The sequence below is a fragment of the Thamnophis elegans genome, chromosome 5 (assembly GCF_009769535.1).
Source record: "Thamnophis elegans isolate rThaEle1 chromosome 5, rThaEle1.pri, whole genome shotgun sequence".
Taxonomy (NCBI): Eukaryota; Metazoa; Chordata; class Lepidosauria; order Squamata; family Colubridae; genus Thamnophis; species Thamnophis elegans.
Genome location: NC_045545.1, coordinates 20,615,077 through 20,640,614, shown reverse-complemented (window position 1 = coordinate 20,640,614; position 25,538 = coordinate 20,615,077). Strand labels below are relative to the sequence as shown.

General features: G+C 38.8%; 1 protein-coding gene across 5 annotated transcripts in view; it reads right to left on the bottom strand.

Annotated features, from left to right (window-relative positions):
- ZZZ3 (zinc finger ZZ-type containing 3) overlaps positions 1–24,121 on the bottom strand; it is a 50,416-nt gene extending 26,295 nt beyond the window's left edge. Inside the window, exons 1-2 of one of the 5 annotated variants that reach the window (XM_032219098.1) lie at positions 23,467–24,121; positions 6,348–6,498 (exon numbers count right to left, since the gene is read on the bottom strand). The gene's annotated coding sequence lies outside the window, so the exon portion shown is untranslated. Of the gene's footprint in view, positions 1–6,347; positions 6,499–22,987; positions 23,396–23,466 lie in introns of those variants that run through there. The other 4 variants (XM_032219094.1, XM_032219096.1, XM_032219095.1 and 1 more) reach the window with 4 other exon arrangements.
- Positions 24,122–25,538: the final 1,417 nt, after the last annotated feature.

Sequence of the window (25,538 nt, the reverse complement as noted above, 5' to 3'; positions counted from 1 at the left end):
AATCCAATTTTATATCGATTAAAGGTTATTTATACATATCACATGTTAGTCAATAATTGTATTTGTATTTTTTGTTTGCAGTTATACTGTTATCAGCACTATTCTTTTTAATAAACAAAAATTGCTTAAACTATTATAAAAACACAGATCTTGAAGAGAAATATGATTCATGTACAAAATTAAAAGAAATTACCACTGGTACTATGATTTTAATTAACAAATATTGCAGTAGAAAGTCTTCTTTCACAAGCTGTAAGAGGAAACTAGTATAAACACATTGAATAATGGATCAGATTACTATCAATTCACCAGTAAGAATCTTAAGTACTTTGGAACTAAAATAGAAGATATATATTATACTTACTGGATACTAAATTTGTGGGTTTTTGCTGATCAGGCACAAATAAAGCTGGAACTGGGAAAGCAGTCAGAGATTTTTTAAGAAGCATATTTAAAATTGTTTTCCACTTTTTAATTAATAAGACAGGCTAGTGGAAAGTTAAAATGCATAGTATTTCTATAATGGGATCAGTACTTGCAACATTTAACAAGATGCAAAATTGGAACATACTTGTCTCTAAGAGACCAAGAAAAACAATAGCAAAAAAGTCATGAAAAGGAATTAAATTTATTTAAATTCTTTGCAGATAAAAGGAACACAATTTTGTTTTAACTGATTCTTTTCGGAGAGATCAGTTCAACAAGAACAATTTTGAAAGCAGGCTCTCGTGTTTTATATGAGGAAATATCTCAATAACCAAATAAGCTCAAAACATTACTGAAGACTTCAGGTTCTGTTGTGAAATGCAATTTTCACAGCCAACCAACTTAAATGAGAAGCAACTAACACATGAGTTTGAATTAATTATATATATGACACAATCTGTGTCACATGCTACATAAAATTCCCCAATCATTCTTACCCCAGATAGGAAAAAAACTTTGCTCTCTTTTGGGGGAAATTGCAGAGAAAACTCTTGAAAGAAAAGTGGCAAAAAGTGTTACAAGGATTGGAAACCAAGAGAGCTATCAACATTCTCAAGCCTCCAATTAATTTTTTGGAAAAGCAGAATTTCCGTGTTACAATTGGAGCAGAAAGGGAACTGGATTCCACAATCTCTGAAGAACAAGACAGGCGTTAGATAAACACTGTGTTAAGTTTAATAGTTGTGCACTGTAGATGTCAATTAATATTGTAACTTTATAAATTTATGAAAATTTGGAAATCAACTTGTAGCTCTAATTACTAAATCAAGTCTGGGCTGCAGAAAATACCTTATACTGCAGTTACAGGATGTCTTTTTTAATATATAAATATCATTTGGGAATCTGAATCCTGTTCTGCTAGTATTGTGCCAGCACCATCTTGTGGTTTATGGGAGCAAAGCATTAGATATTATATTCTTTTCCATCTTCGTTCATCTGGAATCTTTTCCTACATTTGAAATTGGAGAGTTAAATGATCTTTTCCCTTAATATTATTTTGTTTTAATATATTCAATTAAAAGATCATACATTAGAATGTTCTCTTTGTTTTTAACAGACTTTAATCTTGTTCATCTCCTATGACCATGATGGCGAACCTGTGGTATGCAGAGACATCTCTCTGGGCACGCCAGCTGTCTCCCATTGCTGCTCTAGGTTCCAGCTGGTCTTCGCATTTGTGGGAGTGTGGGAAACTGGAAGAGCAGTTCCCTGGTGCACATATGTGCGCTATGAAGCTGAGCTTCCGGTTTCTGGTGCCCACATGCATGCCGCCCAGCAGGTCTTTGCATGCACATGTGTGCCAGAAACCAAAAGACCTGTTCTTTCGGTTTGCCAACACCGGCCTATAAGATATTTATCTCTCAAAACAGTGAATGGAAGAACTGATACTATGTCGTAGACAAACACTATGGAGTAGGGCAGTGGTGCACCAAGATCTCCAGCTCCACAGTAGTGCAATTTGTGAAATCCGGGTGGGTTCTGCACTCCAGCAAGTAGTGGGGTAGGGCCACACCCGCTTGTGAGTGAGACTGGGGCTCAGCAGGGAATCAGAGGCTTCTCTACCTGCTTGGACAAGGGCTTCAGTACCCAAGTCCACCCAAGAGACAAGTAAGGGGAGCATGGGGCTCTGAAACGTGGCCCAAAAGTAAGTTAGCGGTTGGTGACTGGATGGAGAAGGAAAGGCCCAAGCAGTTTGGGGCGCCAAAGGTGGAAAGAGGAGCATGGGATCTCTGAGTGGATTGAAAGCGGCCTTGGGTTGTCAGAAGCACTAGATTCCTCATGGCCTTCCCCACTCTGAGATACTTTATGGACTTAATATCCTGCTCATTCTATTAGCGAATGCGTGAGCAAAAGCAGTGAGTTTTCACATTTATTTTACATGATTCCCTTCAATGAATCCTCAGGTTACGAATGTAATTGGCAGGCTCCATTGCATTCATAACTCGAGGACTACCTGAACTTATTTAGCTGTTTGAATATGTATCCCACAGCTCCTCCTATAGGGTTAGAACACAATCCCTGAAAATTATTAAACCAGAATTCAACTATTTTCCTTAAGATTATTTGCAAAGTATTTTTTTATGATCTTAGATAGTTTATACATATTCAAGTATACACTCCAGTACTGATTCACTTTATAAGCCTCTCTTCATATTTTAAAAAAGATAAACAGACAGAAGAATTTAAATTTTGCTAAACTGAAATATTCTTTTATTTTTGATGAAGATCTTCCAGGAAATTCAAGAGCAATATAAAATATATTATTGATTTTATTTATTTAAACTACTGATATTCAGTAATTTACGATGAACAATGTCTCCAAAATCTGATATCGTATATCATTTTGCTTTTTTTTCCTAGTAAAATGGAGACCCATTTACATAGGATAGCATAAGCCAATTTTTAAAATATCAAAAAAATTCCCACAAAAATTGGGCACGTTTACATAACTTTTTAAAAAGGTAATATGGAGTAGGAATGGGGAGACTCATGTGAGTAAATGGAGAAGTTTAATCAACGCTGAATCTACTTGGTTCTTGATTTTACAATTATTTCTGGCTACAAAATAAAATGCTATTTCACAGTATTTGTGTATTTCAACTATTGATGCCTCAAGGACAAAGACAGAGAAACCAACAGAGTTTGTGACAGCAAGATATGAATAAGGTATCAGTTTCAAGCAACACTGGGCAATAATCCATATTCCCAAGTTGATAATGGCTGATAATAAAAGCATTATTAAAGAATTGTACTCAGGTCCTTCAACATTATATGAAAGACAGAACCAGTGGCTGTTTCTGCTTCGATTCTCTGTTTGAAATATTTTCCAAAGTTTGTATTATTTCCTGCTGATAAAACAGAATGCCCAAGATATTGGATAGCCCAGGAAAAAAAGGTAGCTGAAGCTGGAATCAATTAATAATGTGCAGGTTTAATGAATACTAAATATTATCCATAAGATATAATGCATATGAACTGAGAAAGGGTGGATCAATCTTCTCTTTGTGTGTGTGTGTGTGTAAGAGAGGGAGGGAGGGAGGGAGAGAATAACTATACATCCACTTGTTTATGATGCTAATATCATTATTTTCTGAATGAGTTAATTTAGCTACTCAAAACCAGTTGTCAGGTTAACAAGATTTCAATTATCATTACAAGAAGATGCAACATAAAAAGATGCAGGCAGTCATCCAATTTTTTAGTTCCCAATAGTGGTTTCAGCTCTATGCAGCCAGTGTTCTTCCCCAGACAACCCAGGGGTGGAATCTCTACGGTATCTGCAGGTTGGAGCTTCTTTGTGAAATTAAGCTACAGCTTTATAAAATTATAAAGCTTAAATATATGTAGTCTTGTTGTTCAGCTACTAACAAACACATTGAAAAAAAGGTCCAAGAACAAACTCTTTAAGATAGAAAACAACCAAAGGTCAAGGATTGAGGCAAACAGATCTTCCAAAGTAAGCACCTATCAATCAATATTTAGATAAGCAGGAACCAGCACTAGATAAACAAGACCAATCAAGGAAGAAACAATAAACTAATCAAAATTGTTAGGAAAGTCTATCACATATAAACTGCCAACAAGCTCCATTCCTCCATGCACTGATGAGATTACCTAGGATGATAATGAAATGTCTACAGCACGGGGTGTCAAACTGGTGGTCCACCACCTGGATGTGTCACTCCTATGTCTGAACCTATCATTTCACTCAATTCCTATTTGTGGTACCAGTTGATGAGCTGGTAGCATTTGCAGTTATGATGGTTTTGGTTGCTAGAATAATGTTGCTACTTGGTATTGTTGAACACTTGGCCCACTCCTAAGCCACAGAGGGAGCTTTCCAGAGAGGTCTCACCCTGTTTCTTGTCTGTATTGTTCAAGGATATATGTCTGCCACTTCTGAATGAGCAATTGTGGTGCTGGACATGATGTTTGCAACTTTCAAGAGAACTTTCAGCTCTCTCCTCCAGCTGTTATGGGGGTGGCTATGGCAATAGATCTGATTCTTTACCTCCCAAAAGTGGACTAAATCCAGAATTAATAGTTGAAAAACTGGATTTCAAGAACTATTTTATGAACCTTATTTCAAGAAATAAAAAACTATTTTATTATTTCTATTACAAATTCAATCAAGATAATTAGAGGAAAGATGCAATATAGTATCAACAATGTTATATTGGTAATATAGAACTAGCCAATTAAGTATGAAGTATCAGATATAATTAGTGTAGCACAATAGGAATACATTACAGAAAAGTTAACTAAAACAATATAATTAAATGAGGAAAAGGGGACTTTGAACTAGTCTGTTTTCATGTACTTAAATTATAAAAAATGTAAATTTAACATTACATTTTAATTGTCCATTAAATTAAGTTGTTATAAAATAAAATGTGTTAAGTGTACTCTTAAGTTATTCACAAGCAACAATATCTATGCCATGAAGTTATATATTTGTTTCAATTCTGGAAAATTTGTATTTAATGCCAGCTACATAATCTAGCTATGGAAACTTGTAGCACAGAGTTCCCCAACATTTCCAGCTCTGCAGACCGGCAGTGGGGGGGGGGGGGGGGGATAGTTTTGCGCGAGCGATAGGTAAGCGTGTGCGCACACAGCTCCATTTTTTTAAACAGATCAGATTCAACAAATAATTAGCAAAAATGATTAACACTGTTTTATTTATGTAAAGTGACATGTAAAATCTGTAGATTTCAGGTTGGTTCATATGTTTCAATAATGCACTAAACAAGCAATTCTACTAGAATTGGCTTGAATATTGTGCAAGTTATTTCTGTTACGGAAAAATACTTTTGGGTGAAATACAATTTTTTAAAAATGGTATCTTAAAATAACAAAATACAATATAATTACTTCCAACATTAGTAAAAGCAAAGAGATCACAAAAGTATATCCAATTTAGCCATTTAGGCAATTCAAAGACAAGCTGAGTTATAAATGATTGTACAGGGATTTCAGTCCTTTAATGAAGAAGACATGTCATTCTGAATAAATGGGAGAATTATGGCATGCATTCCATTCTTTTGTGCATACGTTCTCTGAGATAAAACTAAAGATAAATATTGTGTGATATTTAGTGATGCTATATTCCAAATTCAAATGAACTCCAAGGCTAATTAAAGTAAGTCAGAGCAGAATGTAATCAGCTCAAGAGGAGTAGATAGTTAGGCTGTGATATGAAAAGCATGGAAGAGTAGATTCAATAGTTTTAGGATTCAGAGACAAAAGAAGTACGCCATAAGATGATTATTGTTTCCAATTTATGAGGAGTTAGAGCAACAAGGACTGCTTAAATATCTGAGACATGGATGCAGAAAATTCTTTAAATGTAGATTTCTATTGAAAAGTCTACACTGAACAGATTTTTTTTAAAAAAAGGTCTTGGTGGCATTGCAACTATATTTACAATGTAAGAATAGAACACACAAGCACATTATAGAAGGGGATAAAGTGTTTTAACAGGAGGAGAAGAAGGAACTCTGTAGCAAGAATAAAGATTCCGGGATGAATCAGATCAAACAATATCCTGAGCAATACAATATGGAGCAGCATGGTAATAAAATTTAAGCACAGAATCTAGGAGGTCATGCAACTCTGCGAGATATTTCTATCTTTAAAATAAGTAGCCTTAAGATACATACAGTATCATTCCATTGGGAGTGGACTGACATAGAAAATGTCAGTAATGAAAGAAATAAACAAAAATAAGTTACCAAAATATCCCATTGATTCATTAATATTATTCTATGATTAGAGTGTGTAGATAGTCATTAGAATAACAGTTTGAATGATACAAAAAACAATATAATTTTGTGCAAATATGTTAAAATGGTTCCTACCATTGCAAAATGAATGGAATATGAATGCTTTTTGTTGGATCTGAGGAATTCCAATGTTGCTCCGCTAATCTTATTAGTCATCACTCTTAAAGTCCATGATGTATTCCATGCATTTTATCTGATCATTTTTATGTTTCCTTTAATATCGAAACTGTACAGAAAAGACAACAGAATTATGAAAAGTGAGTAAATAGTATAAGGCCACTCATAAGTACTTCTTAAAGAAACTATTGCTTAAACTGAATTCTGAATATTTTCTCAAGTTTATACCATCTCTTTAAAAATAGTCTCAAAAGAAAATTTAATACAAATATATTAGAACTACTAGATCTATAAAATTAATAATGTTAATATTTTCTCCTACTATTTCTCCTACTATCAATATAGGGCTCTGTTCTCAAATTTTGAATATTTATAGAACATATTTTATAAATAAGTTGTTTTTTGAGTATCAGCTTATGAGAAGCTCCAAAAGTATTTTTGCATAGCTGAAAATGCCAGTTTCTTAAGACGCTTGGAAGTACGTGAACATAAAACAGAATGACAGACTTAACCTTTACTTACTGCCTATGCAATATGTTCCAAAGCACAAATGTACTGTAAAAAAAATGCACCATAGAACTGTGTGCATGCTAAATGACCAAAACTGTTGAATTATGTTCCTTGATTGAATAAAAGCTCTAAGAGTCTAGGTAGTCCCAAATAGTAAAGTTCAACTGTTTTAGAAAATGTTAAAAATGCATAATGAGCACATTTTTCTTTTTTGACAATTTCAATAATTTTACTCCAATTGCAATTTTTGATTACACAGTTGTCACAGACAGCCAAAAATACATTTAGATTCCCTTAATCTATACAGAAAAGTATACTAGATGGCTTGGTAACAGTACCACCACGGTAACTATTCTGAGAAATCCTTGTGACAAAGATAGTTTAATTTTCAATGTTATACTTATTGTGCACAACTGTGATTTTGGAAGCTTTCATATCAGACTGTTTGTTGTTCTCTCATAATAGTGTATTATCCATGTAACATACCTTAAAAAAAAAAAAAAAAAACATACCCTTCCAAATATTTACATTGCACCAAAATGAAAAGGAATCATTTCAATTACATCCTGAACCAATTTGCAATCCTTCAGATATCCACAGCTCCTATTTATTCCAAATCAAAGCCAGCAAAATAGCTAGGAAGTTGGATATTGTAGTAAATACCACATAGAAGGCTTTCAATTGGAATATAAGTATCTATATGTTTACATCATGGTTGCATTTCTATAGGATAAATCAATTAATACAGATCAATTCATATTACAGGTAGTCTTTGCTTTGCAATCGCCCATTCAGTGACCAAAGTTACAATGGTGCTTGATGTAGGGGTCTTCAAAGTTGAGGCATTGCTAAATGAGACCTATGAGACCTTATACAGCCACTGTTCATAAAGGGCTATCTTAGCCAGCAATCTTCACAAATTCAACAGTAAATTGATTTATGACCGAATTTCATTTCTTTGACAACAAAAGAAGGGCAGGGCTAGAAAATTGGAATCAACTAATTAAGGACCCGGCTTGTTAAATTGCAGTTAACATTTTTTCAGGAAAAAATGGAGAAAAGCAGCTCAGGAATTCAGATTCTGTAGTTTGTTTAAGCCAGAGGTCACCAACCAGTGGTCCACGAGAAAAGTTTGGTGGTCCGCAACTCACCTGGGTGGAGCTGCTCTGGGATGACCAATGGGCCAGTCCTGTGACTACAGCTCTGAAATATGGGGCCTTAACGCTAACCCTCCCCTCCCATTCATTCCTTCCTGGCCTGAGATGGGAAGGGTGGGGGATGGAGATTCGCTCCGTATTCCAGAACAGGAGCGAAGCTTCATCTCTGCTGGGTCTCACAGGCATTTCTTCCAGCCCTTGTTGGTGCTATGTGACTGGGAGATGCACAACTTCCTCTGCGCCCCAAGACACTGGCTGGCCCATGAGATGAGAGAGAGGGAGAGAGGGAGGGAGGGAGAGAGAGAGAAATGATAGATAGATGAGAGAAAGATGAGAGAGAGATGATATGAGAGAAAGATGAGATGAGAGAGAGAGATGACAGAGAGAGACATGATAGAGATAGATGAGAGAGAGATGAGAGAGAGATGAGAGATGAAAGAGAGATGAGAGAAAGAGCGAGAGCGAGAGATCCCTGTGTTTGGTTTTCTTGCTCTAAGTGTTTAAGGTTGGAGAAACAGGCAGCCAAGCTAAGTGCCTTAGGACCCCATCCCGTCACTGGGAGTCTAGGCACTTCAGCGAGTGGTACACTGGATTCATATTAGTGGTCCGTGGGATTTAAAATTATGAATTTGAGGTCCCTGAAGTCCAAAAGATTGATGGTTTAAGCAAACTCTCTGCTCTGTGAAGAGTCAAAGGGGGTGGGGGGGCAGACATGGAACACTATACAAGAGAACATCATCTGAATGGCATGGATCAACCAGTGATCTTAAAGCGTCTCTTTTGGTCTTTTGATTACTTAACAAACATTTCACTTAGCAACCAAGTCATTGGAATTGAATGTGGTCACTAAAGGATAGGAGGGGTAATGAAGATATACACCGTATTTTTGTTGGCAACTTTTAATCCAGATGGTAGAGCTAATAGTCTGATATAAATTGTAATCCAAGAGAACGGAAAGGCTAGCTATCATTGCTTCCTCCATGTTTAAAAAAAGTTTTCCAAATGAATTAATAACTAAAATATGCACATTTTACAGATGGAGATTTGGCTGTATCTTAGACTCCACACATTTGTCGAGTCCAAACTGTCATTGAGAAAGAAACAATGGCAGTAACTTGTCTATTCACTAAAGTGTTTCTACGAAAATAAACCGGGTTATTTTCTTTTGACCCTCAAAATAAGTACTTGGCCTTATTTTCGTTGAAGGCCTTTTTTTTTTTTGAGGTGCAGGAGGTGGTGAGTGTGGTCACCTCATGACTGCTGCTGTGTTGCAATATTTTCGAGGATGGCTTATTTTCAGGGGAGGACTTATTTTAGTGCATGTGCTCAAAAGCCCGATTGGGCTTATTATCTGAGGAGATCTTATTTTCAGGAAAACGGGGTAGACGCTCAACTTTTACAGAGAAGAAGAATAAGAAAGATAGGAAGTTATCCAACTCCCTGCCCCCAGAAAAAATAATTGATTATTGCCAAATTTCATATTGATTAAACAAGATGACTTAAAAAAATTACTTAGAAGTAACCCAATGGAATTTATTACAGTAAATATATATGGGGTCGTGCTCACAGAACCCAGCAAAACATTATTGAGTTATATATTATTTACTTCTTTCTTTACCCCATTCCTAATACACAACTCCTCTAATCTTACCTCATCCCTTTTTTATTTTTAGTTATGGAAGAATAAACAATGGATGCAGGTATTAAAGAAAGACATGTTACACATAAAGACAAGGCATCAACTAATTGTATAAATGGTTTCTTTACATCCTTCAACTTGAGTTTTTGTTTTGCAATAACCTCTGGCTACTGTGTACATGCGCCTAAAAATACATGTATCTATATAATGATGTCTCATTTATTTGGGAAAAAGCTCCAGGATTGGTTTCAATTAATTAGCAACTTTAAGAAGGAAAACTGGGCACTACATATCTTTATGTAGTCTCTAGTTAATTTTCTGATTACTCCCTCCTACCACCAAAAAACCCCCAATAATGATTGCTTTGATACTTCTTGTCAAATATACTCCTCAGTTCTTTATTTTTGGAATATATTCTAGCACACTTTTTATTATTAGTTTTTAATAACCTAATATTACTTAAATCTGCTTATCTATTACAGTTAATATGCCCAAAATTCTAGTGACTCTAGAATTTGATTGTTCCGATCTTTGGAGTATACTCTTGTCACATATAAAGCAGAGCTCTACTTGAAATTCTCAGTAACCTCATCTGACCTGAAATATGCTGTATATTGATCAAGGTTTATAAACAGTAACATCTAAAACCGACAAAAATAAGTCCAGTTGCCAGGACTCAATTCTAGACATTTCTACCTGGATGACTGAGAATCTTCATCAACATTCATAAACATAACTTTTCTTTCACTAAAGCTTACTGAAACATCAATTTATACTGCATGTAATTTAGGTAGAATTCAGTGAGACTTGCATATTCTATTAACTCATATTTTCTAACATGATCTGTTAATTAAGCCACAATTGGCTGCTTTGAATATTATACAAAGCCATAAATAATATTTTATAAATCATAAGATTTGGGGTCACATACTGCATGGATACCCAACCCCTGGGTGGCAGCTCACTACCAGGCCATGGCCCATTCAGAACCAGGCTGTACGAGCATCTGGTTGGCGCACATGCATGCAGAGATTGACCGTTGGCTTGCCTTACCAGGTCCAGAGGAGGGGAAGCCTCCTTGAAAAGTCCCGCACCTGGGTCCTGGGGCCCAATGGTGTCCTTGGCACCCTGAGCTGAAGGCGCCCTCTCAGCTGGCGCTGGCAGACCCATTTGGGAAAACAGAAGGTCTAAGCTAACTAACCACAGTAAAAATAAAATTCTAGGAGCTACACTACACTGCCTAGGGGAACCAGCTTGCTGCACAAGGGCTGGATCTCCCAAAAATGCGTCCTGTAGGGCAACTGAGTTTTTTGAAACTGAGCCTCTCAGGAGAGCAGGAGGCGGAGCTACAAAAATATTAAACTCAGTCCTTGGGCAGCAAGCTGATGTTAACCAGTGCTTGGACACTCCAAGCAGCACCTAGGAGAATGACATGCACAAGAAGTGGACCGATGTGCACACATAGCTCGACTTGCACATGCCAGCCACCGCTTGCACAAGCTGGTTCCCCTCTCTTCCCCTGATGGGATGCCAAGCCGTAAAGCCTTGGACTGCTGACATACTGCATCATGCCAAAAAGCAACCAACTGCCTTGTGCTTAATTTATGAACCCATCCAGTACATCATTTGAAATGATGCCATTGCAGCCATTATAGATGTAACACTAAACTAAATGGAATACAGATCTTTATATATTCAGTTCAAGCTACCGTAAATTAACCTTGTTTTTAGATCATTGTCCTTAAAATAGCTCATATCTGTTTTAAAGAAAATAAACAGACTTGGTAGTGAAGCTTAAAATGCTAAAAAAAAAAATACAAGGAAGGGATAGTGAGGAGAAACAGTAGAGGCAATGGAGAAAAACTTTTCAAGCCTACAAGTAGTTCTTACAAACTGTCAGTTATGACCAGCCCACCCAAAAGCTCCTTATGATCCAGTTTTGACATTCTGACATCTGTGATCATGTGACTGCATTTTGGATGCAGGGCAACTGGCCTGCATTTACAGCCATTTCCAGTGCCCCATGGTCACATGGCTGATTTTATCTTTATTGCAAACAATGGATTCACTTAACAGTGCTGTTTGAACACCACTTTGTTCACTTAACACAAAAAAAGGTTGCAAAATCGAGTCTCATCACATGACCCACTGTATGAATGAATTTGTAGGCTCAATTAACGTCCTAAGTTGAAGACTACCTATAGTAGAGATGATGAGCTTTAAACAATTTTACCTAGAATGGATCAAGTTGATCCTTACTAGCTAAGGTTCTTACTTAAATACCAACTACTTTTCCTTTTCTCTTGAGAAGTAAGGTTAAGAGTTCCCCCACTTTTTTTTCCTAGTCCAAAACAGGCTAATATTAGGAGTCAGTATTCTGCTTAATGGGGTTGAGGGGAAGCTTTCTGTCAGTGCTATTTTCTTTGGCTGAAAGGGTTTTCCCTATTTCCTATGATATTCTTCAAGACAGGTTTGGCCACAGTGTCTGAATTGACCTTACTTCTTTTCAAATTGACAAAGCCTACTATTCAACTCTTCCATGCTGGCATAGGGGAAAGCAAGTTAACTTGAGGCTTCCTACCAGTTAACTTGAGGCTTCCTACCAGTTCTTTTTTGCTTCTACCATGTTTCCCTGAAAATAGGACATGTTCTAATACTAAGCCCAATCGGGCTTTTCAGGACATGGGCTAAAATAAGACACACACCCCAAACTACTAAAACGACCCTGCTGGCCATGAAGGCTATGGCAGTTTCCAAATCCCCCATGGTGGCCCTCCGGATTTGGGCCAGACCCAGCTGATCCACAAATTCTTTGGCAGCCTGTCGCCTGGCCCAGACACACACTACCAGACCCAAACACCAGTCTTGCACTTTGGCGATTCCTTCAGGCCCAAATCCAGCACCTCCTGCCTGCACAGTGGGTGGCTCCTTCGCTATTCGGGAAGGCAGGAACTTCCCCAGCTTTCCTGGCCAGCCAGAATTCCTACCCACTAGGACCCCATTTCAAGTCATGGAGAGGCGGTGGCGCAGACATGCATGGGGCACCCGCCTTGGAGAGCCACCTGTCGCCCTCCCTTATCCTGGCTGCTGGGGTCCTTCATGCCGCCGGTGCCCGAGCATTTTCTGCCACTGCCAGGCTTGGATCTCCAGGTGGCTCTGTAGCAGCGCCAGAACACAGCGCTGATGAAGTAGATGGCAGCCATCCGTGGCCAATATCAGTGCCTCTTTCTGCCCGGCCTGCAGCAGGTCGGGCACCACCAACACCCTCACACTGCTGGTGTCCATGGCCATCACCAGTCCCCACAACAGCACCCGGGCAGCCACTTTCAAGGGACAGGAAGGTGCTTGATTCCCGCTACCTCATCTTCTGGCAGGTTTGCTGTTCTGATCAGGAATGGGTGGGTTGCAGGAGCCTCCCCCCCACCCCATCCCCTGCCCCACTTGCCAACCCCCAAATTGTGCCGCAGTGCATCTTACCTTGAGAAGTTTGAACTCTCAAGAAGGGATTTTTTACAATGTATTTTCCTGGACACAATGGTGAGGAACATGATGGAACTGGAAAGGTAAGACATGCATCTCACTTCTTGCCCGCCCCACCTGCCAGAAAACACCCCCCCCCCAATAATAATGCCAAGGCCATGTTTGGGGGGTTAAAAGAAAATAAGACCCTGTCTTATTTTCAGGGAAATGCTGCATTAAACACAGATGTAAATACAAGAAGATTATGCCAAACCAATTTTGGAATGGAATTGAATAGAATAACAGAGTTGGAAGGGACCTTGGAGCTCTTCTAGTCCAACTCCTAGCCGAGGCAGGAAACTCTATCCATGTGATGGCAAACCTATGGCACGCATGCCACAGGTGGCACGCAGAGCCCTCTCTGTGGGCACACAAGCTATCACCCAGCTCAGCTCCACCCGCCAGCCAGCCAGATGAGTTTCGGGTCTTCTGGGCATATGGAAGACACATGTGCATGTACGGGGATCGTGTGCAGGGGGCAGGAAGGGGGGATTCAACGTGTCCCCCCTATGCTCCATTTTTGGTGTCAGGAGGCTTCAGGGAGGGCCTCCAGAGACCAGGGGAGGCTGTTCGGGGGGAACAAGGAAAGCCTCTGGAGCCTGGAGAAGTGGAAAATTCCCTCTCTTCTGGGGGGTTTCACACACGTATGCACGGGGGGGGGGGTGTTGTGCATACTTGTGCAGGGGCCATGCACGCATATGCAGGGTCATGTGCAGGGTGATAGCATGCGCATGCATGGGGAGCACATTTCATTGTGGGTGTAGGCATGTGTGTGCACAATTTTTGCAGCGATAACAAAAAGGTTATCCATCACTGCCCTATACCATTTCAGACAAATGGTTGTCTAAGCTCTTCTTAAAAATTTCCAGTGTTTTGTATTATAAAAAAATCAACAAGGGTATATTCCTGTAATCAGAAGTTGAGCTTGACTTGGAGGACAGTGATCTTTACAACCTTTACAAAAAAGTGGCCAATGATTAGGTTTCCAAAGATATACAAGATTAATGAAGAATCAGATGATTATTTAGTACTGAGGGAACTAATGGAATTGATCATCAAATTCACAATTCAAGTAAAAGTGTACCATGTTAATTCATTTGAAACTATGGTGAATTTTCATGTAATACAAGCTATTTAAACCTACCTGATAAATAATTTTAAAATGAGCATGCAACTTTTCAAATAGCTTTGCATGAAATTAAGCACTACTTTCTAACAATTTTATTTTTATCAAGTTTTTAAGACTTAAAACTTATAATTTGTCAAAATTTATTGTATAGATATCATGTTTCCCTGAAAATAAGATGGGGTCTTATTTTCTTTTGACCCCTGAAATAAGTGTTTGGCCTTATTTCCAGGGAAGTCTTATTATTTTTGAGGTGCAGGAGGCGGCGAGCATGGTCGCCTCCTGGCTGCTGCCATGTTGCAAAATTTTCAGGGAGGACTTATTTTCGGGGAAGGGCTTATTTTAGCGTATGCATGCAAAAGCCCGATTGAGCTTATTACCCAGGGAGGTCTTATTTTCAGGGAAACAGGGTATATCAGCCTTACACATATCTTAATTGTCTACATATTTACACAATAAACTGAGGCTAATCCTGATCATATGTAAAAAGGGCTTTTGTTAGCAAAAGTAATATAATGAAATACATTACATTACTTATTGCAATACAAATGCACTGCAAGATTTTTAAAAAAAAAGATGAACAGAAGAAAAATTATTCCTGTCAATTTTACATGCAGGATCTAATCACATCCACAATTATCCCAATGCTATTTAAAAGGAATTAGTAGGATAAACAATATTCATTATTGTGGGCTGTAGATATTTTGCAAGTGTGATCAATCTTTAAGATCTATTTTCATTAAATAAGAGATGACTAGTATATCTTGTTGCTTATGATCTATGGTATTTATTTATTTTTATTTTATTTTCCATTTGTCAGGAATTCTTAAAATTGATTTTTCTTTAAGTTTTCTCTACAAACCCAAGCGAGGACTACTAAGATTTCATCTACAGTGGACATAGAAACTGTACACACCCTTGTTAAAATGACAGGTTTTTGAGATGTAAAATAATCAATTTTTTTCCATTTTTAATGTAACATAACTGAACAATTCAATTGATAAACAAAGTAAAATATTTTAGGGAATATAATGTATATAATATAAATAATGAAAAACTAGAATGATGTGGCTATGTAAGTGTTCACATCCTTTTATAGATAAAGATGTGGCTTTGTTCAGAATTAACCAATCACATTCAAACCAGGGGTGAAATGCTCTGAAGTCTGTTTGCTTCGCGAGCGCATGCACACCACAGGCGCTAAGTAGATAGTTAAAAATGCTTTAAAAAAAAAAAAGTCCTGACGATCATGCGGCACAGCTGATTGTCATACAGCTGATTGGCTGAACTTTTTTTTTACTACTTTTTTTCTAGCAATTTTAGCAAACCAGCCCAAACGGGTCACATGTCACCCGATTCAAACTGGGGCTGAGCTGAGCCAACGCTGTGCATGCCCACAGAAAGGGCTCCAAGTGCCTCCTCTGGCAGATGTGTCATAGGTTTCGTCACCATTGGCTTATATGTTATATTAAAGATGGGAAAAAAATCTGAAATCTTAGTCTGATTCCTTTACATCTCAAAAAGCTGGCATTTTACTGGGTTTACAAGGCATTCCACCATTAATATAATATATTAAGCTGTAGACTTTCTACTACTGTAATTCTTATATTGGTATTTAATTTGTATAATTTACTACATTAAAATACATTGTGGATTTTTGTCCATGTTTTGTAGAACAGGAAATAAAGGCAACAAGGAATAGATTTGGAAAACAATTGTGTTTGATGTTCACAAAGAACGGAAAAATACGTTTTGGACATATGACAACTGTGCAAAAACAAATGACAACAGAAGCAGCTAAGGCAGAAAGCAGTGGCTGTATGTGGGAAACAAAGTTTAAGAAAGCAGATTAGGGGAAAGTAGAAGTTTGAGACATTTTAGAACAAATGGCTGAAGAAGAAAAAACAATAAAAAATATGGAATAGGAAGTAAAAATACATATAGATTTGCTTGCTAAAAGCATGCAGAAACGGGTAGATCTTGACTTATGGCTGGATGCTTAGCAACTGTTCAAAGTTATAATAGACCCCTTCCCAAAAAAGGTACTTAAAATCAGGTTCCAAGTTTCAGCAGCTCCCCCCCCCCCATTTATGCCCATTTCTTCTGTCCTGTAGTCACATGACCATGATTTATGACATTTTTGCCAAAAACTAGCATTCACTTCTGAGTTTTGGCAAAAATGCCCCAGAGTGAACAATGGGTTCACTTAAAACCACAGATTCACTAAACAAGGATGGTAATTAGGTTAATCACCATAGCAAAAAGAGGTTGTAAAATTAGGCCTGTCACGGTTTTAAGTCAAGGATTATCTGTACAACAGAAAACAGAAGCAGTAATAAAGGCTTCAGGTAAGACGGCAGAAGAAACTACTGTATATACTCGAGTATAAGCCTAGTTTTTCAGCCCACTTTTTGGGCTGAAAAAAGCCGCCTCGGCTTATACTCGAGTCAGTGAAAAATTTGCCCGAAATGGAGGAGAAAAAGGGGCGGGGCCATGCCGCTGGGTGACACTCGTGAATGGCCCAGTGCCCCTGTGAGTTTCCCCTCCCTCTGTGTCAGTTTGCCGCGCAGCGCGCACCGCACCATCCCCCCTCCTCACGTTCTAATGTAATGCAGGGCTGTCTTACGATTCCCCTTCCTCCCCTCCTGCCGCTCTGCAACGATGTCCCACCTCCTCCTTGTTATGGCAAGCAGCCACATAGCGATGTCCCACCTCCTCTGGTACAGTGATCCAATGATAGGAATCACTGTGCCGTGTGTCATAGGAGGCGGGACATCGCTCCCGCGGCTGCACGGGACATCATCATCACAGCGGGACATCAGCATCATGAGGTGAGTGAAGTATTTCATTGAATACACCGCTAGTTTACTGTTTTTCTTTGAAATAAATATTCAAAAACATTATTGGTATCTATTTTTATTTTTGAAATTTACTGGTAGCTGCTGCATTTCCCACCCTAGGCTTATACTCGAGTCAATAACTTTTCCAGTTTTTTGTGGTAAAATTAGGTGCCTCGGCTTATATTCGGGTCGGCCTATACTCGAGTATATACGGTAAATGACTGTTGTTAAGAAAGGGGAATGCCAGGAAAAAAACAGAAACTGGAATCCGGGGCATTAGACTTGGCTGAAGATCCCTTGGGAGCTGACTTAGGCCCTCTGGAGTCAGAATCCTCCAACCTCTTTTGTCTGGAGGAAGGGTCAGCAGGGCTACTGCTTTCAGGCCTTGAGCGGTCCACCATTTTGAATTATGGCTCGGACCATTGCTGCTAGCTGAACTCCCGCACTAGCCTTAATTTCAATCTGGGCCAAATCCCAAGCCTGGGAAGACCCCCAAGGACGAAGCTAGCTAGCCAGTCAGTAATAAGAGCAATCGACTGAATGAATCGGGGGAAAGTCAAATGACTCTCTGCGGGAACCAGTGGGAAGAAATTGCACGAAAACTGGCAAAATGGTTTACAAGTGCAACGAGGCAATCGAATCCTTGTATCAGGAGCTAAAGCCTCAGTCCAGCTATTCGCTGATCTAGATGGTGCGAAAACTGGCAATACGGTTCACAAGTGCAAATAAGGCAGTGGAATCCTGGAGCAGGAACTGAAGCCTCGGTCCTGCTATTCAACAATCTGGATGTGTGGAGGCGTCGGTAGCCCTGGATGGTGAGCACTTGGCAAAAGAAGTCAGATGCAGGCAAATTGCCAAGCCCAAAAGCCATGGAGCGGCTAGAAGCAAAAAATTACCACTCCTGCAAGGCGAGGATATCGGGATTTGGTGTTCCCGCCGGCCAACTGGACAGGATCTGACCATGCGCCAATCACAGTGGTCAAAACAGTGGGCGCAGTCGCACTATAACACGGTGGGGAGATGAAAGGACCCCCTCCACAATAAGCCTGCACTGCTAGAAACCTGTGCTGCTGTTTTGAAGAATCCAAGCAAGGAGAAAAGTTTTTTGTCTCTCTAAGCCAGACTGAATTGAAAAACTGGGCTCAGCCGAGCAGAAGAGGGCATGGCCAAAGCTTTTACAACTCAGTCTCTAGCCAAATAGACAGAAGTTAATCCATGCTTGGATTTTCCAAGCAGCGCACATAAGAACAGTCAAATACAGTAGTTATTGAAAATACAAAACATAGTACAAAATAGGAGCATATGATTTTGAAGGAGAAAAAAAAGATTCCTTGTAAAGAGAAGCATTACATTTAATACTAAAAAAAAATATTTCTCCAGATAATGTCAAGTAATCAATTAAGTATAAATGGAAGAAAAAGGTCAAATTGGTAAAATAAGATGATGAAAAGAACATTGAATAAGAAAAAAAAATCACATAATTTAAAGATGATTTTAAAAAGTGCAAGATTGGTTGAATCGGTCCTAAAACCTACTCTAGTAAAATATGATTTTTCCTATTTTTTCCCATGAGACTGAAAAAGTTATTTTTATAATTTCCCAATGGACAACAACTAATACCATTTCAGGTATTTCCAATTTCACTTGGAAAAATGAATATGGGGAGAATTTCAACAGGGAGAAAAGGAAATTAGGAAATCTAAACAAGAATCAGCTATTAAGAGTGATGGTTGTGTAAAATTGGAAGCAAAAGAAAAGAAAAGAAAAAGCAAGAAAAGAAGCAGCAACAGCTATATACATGAATAACTGGTAGGAAATAAAATTGTGATAGTTCACTGTTTACCAAGACAGGATATATACAAAGAATGTATTCCATTTTTCTTAAATCTTTTATCCTACAAAGAAAACAGAGGTAAGCTTTCATTATAAATATGTGATGAAATTGTAGACTATTATTATAGTTGGGCAATTCTTGTAAGACAGAGGTAGAATGTTGAGTCAGTTTGAAGAGTGGGGGAGAAAAGACAGAACAGATGACAACCAGAAGAAGAGAAATAACTGGTATATATAAAAGGAATGGATATATTGACATTCTTTGTGACAATCATTATATAGTTCAGTAATTCTGTTGTATAGTTAAGACATTTTGTTGATGTACCTTTAAAGATAATCATTTGGAATTGGGTGGCACCAAAACCAAATCAAATAAATACGTCTCCAACACTATTTGATAATACATTGCAACCGTTACGTAAAATACAGCTGGCCCCACCCTGACCATGTTAAAAAAAGTCTTGAAAACTTAGCTCTTCTTCCAGGCTTTGATAGTGGGTGTTGCATTTTTCAGTAATTGTTTTTTTTCTTTTGGCATTTTAGTTTTTAATTGTACTTTATTTACTGTATAGCACCAAGATTTATTGTTGAGTGACTATGTACATTTTAAAATAAATATTCATAATTAATTAATGTTGTATGGCTGGCAGGAGTCTTTATAGAATTTAATGGCCTTTTATATTTGACAAAGGAAATTTATATAGACTTCATTTCAGAAAAATGAGTCAGAAGTAGAAGCATTCTATCCAGTCTTGTGTCTGTTTCTAAGTTATCAGATAGAAAAGAGCCTATAAGAAAGGAGATAACCTTGGGATTTTTAGGTTGGTATTATCATTTTTGGGTGGTGTTAGCAAGTAGGAAATACAATTATTTATCCTCCAAATAAATCGAGAATGAATTATGCAACTGTTGATCAAATCAAGTTTTTCCATACCTGCTGAATTACCAGTTCAGTTCAGTTAAATATGCATAAATAAAAAATGGTAGACAGAATTCAATGAACTTTTTAAAATGATACTCTATTATACCCTCCCAATCTGTTCTAAATTTCTGGATGTGGAAGATATGACAGGAGCTCTAAGAAGAAAAAGAATAAAGCTCTGATACCCAAACTGATTTCTGCATGCATAAAGTTGGACTCAGCTCAACATTATTTAATTCACAATAACCTTTATTTATTATATGGACAACTTGCATGCTGCCTATTCATAATGCTTGCAAGGGAATTAAATCTATACACTCATTCAGAAACATTAGAATTTGTCTTTCATGATAAAAAGGACTTCTCTTATGACCTCTTGTAGATGTTCACTTTCCTAAGGGATATCAATCATGCATTTACCAAAACACCTTTCTCTTAGACTAGAATATTCTAAGAATTTTGTGTTGGTATTTTATAAAATGAAACACACACATGCATTCATACTTATCATACTGCAATCAAGAAAGTTAAAGGAAATATCCAAAGCTCCCATGTGACATTTGAAATATTATAATATTGATTTTCCTGACTTGATATTAAGACTCTGGCAAGCATATCATTGACTAAATCCACTCAGAGCATACCTATTTGGGAATTGATTCGATTAATTTCAGTATGGCTTCAGTATTCAGTTGTGTATGGATGTAGTATGTCTATATATGCCTACACACACATACACCAACACACAACTGTACAATTAAGCTGAGGGAAGGGGAACAGCAGCATCCCAATTCTAGAACTTGTTGAACCAGCATGTAACTACTGAAGACAAAGCATTAATTGTGCTCAGAACAACATTTTATTTTATTCATTTATCTAACTTGTTAAGACCACCCAATTGTAAAAGGACTCTGAGCAGTTTACAAAATATCAAAGATATAATTGAAAAACACAATTAAAAAACAATATAATGAAACACAACTGCCTGGACAAAATAATAATTTTAAAATCTCAACAAGGGGTCAACTAGCATCCTAATCTCAAGCTTTGGAGCAATATTCAATAAATTTAGAAAATGCTACAGAAAGATTAATGTAGTTTCAAATATGTTTAAATAATAGATCATTAAAACAATATTTACTTCAAGATAAAGTACAATAAATAAAATACATGTATGATCTCCAGCATACTTCTGCTCTAACACAAGTCTTCATAAAAGAGATCAGTCCACATTTTTGTGTATAAGTTGCACAATGGAAATATGTTCTTAGTATGAAAGGAGAAGCAGTTTAATAGTCAATCCAATAATTAAGTGGCTTTAAAAAAAAAAAGAACCCTGAAGCTTTTATTACAGTACATGAATATATTGGTGACATTTGGTTGGATCATTCCTATGGAAATGCAGAACAGGAAAAGAGGCTGATGCCAAGAAAACATCATAGACATTTTCATGCAGACTCCAAGAGTCCAACTTGATCAGAAGGAAAATTCACCTTAGCAGAAAGTAAATACTTACCATATTACATCTTAATCTCACCCTCCCTTTTCAATTCCATGGAATTTCTAAGGAACAATTTGTAATTGCACCCACAAATAACTTTGATTGATCCATATTAAAAGCCTTAGCTGCCCTTTACATACTTACAATGTATACCAAAATATTTTAAAATGTACTTATAAATACCAAAAGTAATAAATAAATAAATGAGTTTTACTTTTAACAAAAAAACAAAACCTAGAAGTTCCAATTACACAATTAAAACATTTGGTTTGGAAATCCATGTAAAACTACCTCTTTGAAACGAATTCATAATTCATATAAACAGATATCGCTGCGAGGTAGTTGTGTTATATGTGATTTGCAAAAAGAACCTGCTTCATTAGATGCATAGTCAACAAAAGACTACAAAGCAAGCAAGGTTTATGCTACATCATAAAATCTATTAAGACATGTTCACACAAGACTAGCAACAAGCAGCACAAAGTATGCCTTCAGACAATTCCATTGTGGACAACTTACGACCACAATGGAACCCAAAAGTTATGTTAAGTGATACATTTGTTAAGTGAGTTTTGCCCCATTTTTGATCTTCCTTGCCACAGTTAAGTGAATCACTGCAGTTAAGTTAGTAATCCAGTTATTAAGGGAATCTGGCTTCCCCATTGGCACTGGCACAGCAACGGTCATAAACAGAAACCAGTTGCCAAGCACCTGAATTTTGATCACATTATTATGGGGATGTTGCGAAGGTTGAAACTGGAAAATGGTCATGAGTCTTCATTTTTTTTCAGTGCCATTGTAACTTTGAATGGTCACGAAATGAACTACTGTAAGTCGAGGACTACCCGTATTGATATGTAAAATCAATGCCCTTTATTAACCTTGCCTTGGCTCCTTTTAAAGAATTGTCTGTTTTGATACAGTCGTTTGAAAAAATAAAAAGCTCCAGAGACAATCGCTGCAAGGCACAGTCTTGCAGAATAAAATCTTTGGTATACTTGGCAAGTAGCATAGGAAACTCATTAGGACTGCAAGCCAGGGCTCTGGCAGAATAATTCTTTTAGTGGCGCTTTGTGGTATCTAGGTCTCCCCAATCCCATTAGGTGAAGTCATTGACTTATCAATCAATGCAACAGGTATGGAATGTCATAGGCACCTCAGAAGTACCGTAGCAGCGAGAGGTCCCTAACCGTAACTCCCCCCGCCCCCAAAGCAGGCAGATCTTTGAAGATAAGAGCTTCACAAGACATCAAGACCTGAGATAGTAATTTAGGAGAAATTCAGGGTCCCAAAGGCCAGACAGCCGACAGGGGGCGCCATAGCACCATGTGGGGACGAGGCGCCGCAAAGCGGCGGTACACCGTGCGGTGCGGGGGGGGGGGGGGAGAAGCCCAACGAAGAGGCGCAAAACTCTTTGCCAGGTCAAACTCCCCGCAGTGTTCAGCCCCGCCCCACACGCGACTTAAGAGGCTGACGCTCAAGTAACACACACAGACAGACCGCACCGCCCCTAGCTTCCCCCCCCCTCCCCGCGTCCCGGTTGCCCGTTACCATTATTACCCATCACGCCCAGCGCAGCGCCGCCATCCTGCCTCCGGTCAGCTCCCACGGGAACGAGGGCTGACCTCGCGAGAACTCTCTTCTCCCACCCGCCTTGAGCGCTAACATGGCAGAAGCGGCGCGCACGTGTCCGTCGAGTCGCGGATACAACCAGCAGCCCCCGTAACGTGCTCGCCCGCGTACGGAGGAGTGGTCCGGGTCGAGGGGAGGGGACGATGTTACCTTGACGTCACACGCAAGCAACCCCCTCCCGTTCCCTTTTGGATTCGAACAGGCGCGCGAGACGCGGCTTTTCCCAGCTCCCTCCCCCCCCCCTTCTCCGCACGCGCAGATTGCAAAGGAATATAATCCTCCCGCCGCCGCCTGCTCTTCACCCCCTCCCCCACTAGCGCGCCCGCCCTGCAATGAAACCCCATCCGGGTCTTTTTGCTTCCCCTCCCCGCGGCTCCTAAGGGGGTGGGGGGGCTGACCTGGTTGCTGTGAGACCGAAAGCAGATCCTGTCGGTGTCGAGGCGGACCTTTCTCTCGCTTCTCGGAGCCAGCCAGCCAGCCAGTCGGGCGCGCCACGCGTCAGCCTTTGCCTGCCCCCCCCCCCCCAACTATAGTGCCCGCTGGGTTCCCCTCAGCAGCAGCAACGGCGGCGGCAGCTCCTCTTCCGCTTCCTCCCCCCCATATTCCCTGCGCAGCCCGCGGAAGGGCGGGGGGCGCTCCCTGCAGCTCCGCCTGCTGGTTCACTGAGGAAGGTGACGGGGCCTCCCTGAAAAGGCCAGAGGGTTTGAGGAGAGACGGCGGGATCTGCCATCCGGCTACCCCTGCTTCGCTTCTCTCCTCGGAGAACAGCCGCGCGACAACCAACCGGCCTTCAGGGCGCTGCACGTCCGGTCCTTGCCCTGGCGGGGAGCGGAGGAACCGAAGTCAGGCTTTCTGCCGGCGAATTCTCGCTAAGTGACACACACACACACACCCCCCGCTTTTTCTTTTGAAATTTATATACTGCTGTAAAACCAACGGCCCTTAAAAGAGCCTTTTCTACTGGCTGGGAATGGATGGCTTCAGATTGGGGAACCCTGACTTAATGACCATTTTTCACACTTACGACCTTTGCAGCACCTTTCCCCCACGGTCATGTGATCAAAATTCAGCTGCTTGGCAACTGGTTCATATTTATGACGGGATCCTGGGGTCATGTGATCACCTTTTGTGATCTGGCAAGCAAAGCCAATGGGGAAGCCAGATTCACTTAATAACCTGGTTACTAACAACAACTTCAGTGATTCACTTAACTGTGACAAGAAAGGCTGTAAAACAGGGCAAAACTTATCTAACAAATGTCTCACTTAACAGCAGAAATTTTGGGCTCAATTGTCATAAGTCGAGGACTAGCTGTACAGATGTGGTTCTTTCGGTGTAGCATTTAATATAAATATTGAAATACGATTTAAGTTTTATTTATTTTTGTAATAACATTGAAGAGAATCTTGAAAAATAAAATAAATTTAGGTAAATTAAGAAATATCCATCATAAGTAGATATGATTTGACTTGCAGAAAGTACTTGGGCAGAATAAGCTGGTAGGATCCCAGATGGCAAACTGCTGGTATCCTAAATATTTATTTATTTTGAATATTTATTTATTCGTGAATATTTATCTCTGCAAGGTAATATCATAATTAATTATATTGGAATACAAGGATATACACGTTATAAAAAAGAAACCAGTATTCAACTGCTTTTGATTCCAAGTGCAATATGGCAGGTTTGAATACATAGTAATGTCTTTTGAATTGGAATTGTCTCATAGTCTTCTCTGGATTCATGAAATAAAACATTTCTGATATTTTATTTATCACATTTAGAAACTTCCCATTTTCCGCACAGAATGAATCTGCAAAGTGTACATGGAAGGCATAAAAACATATCTATATATAAATATTTTCATGCAAAATTTTCAAAGTTTGAACTTCATATTTTGATAAATATGTAGTTGTGTACTTGTACTTTAGAAGATCCTTTTTTGCACAAGAGTTGTATTAAGAGTGTTTTAGAGACAAGCTTTTTGCCTAAGGTGAAAAATGACTTTCCAATCCCTCTTTTTACTATACAGTGGAAAGTGGAAGTCATCATATCATACATCATGTAACATCTGCACTTCTTTGCTCCGAGTGTTTTTTGGAAGGTGTACTATATAGCATTTTAATAGTTTATATAAAAATGGAACATTGTATAACTGCTTAAATAGGTTTTTTTGGTGCGGGTAGCAGTTGTTGCAATGTAGATGTATTGTAATACCACTCTTCTCAGTGATAGTCAGCATGAGCAAAATATTTTTGAGTTGTATTCCAGCTGAAAAGATCTGTTGGAAAAGACTGAGTTACAGTTTCAGCCTATAAGAAACAAAACCCAACATTAACTTTTCACAGCCTCAAAATACATCAGATGTAGCATGCAGGATACTGTACTTTCATCTTGCATGAACAGTGAATAAAAATATTAAAAAGTGCACATAATTCTACAGTAAATACTTTCCTTCCAAGCTTTATAT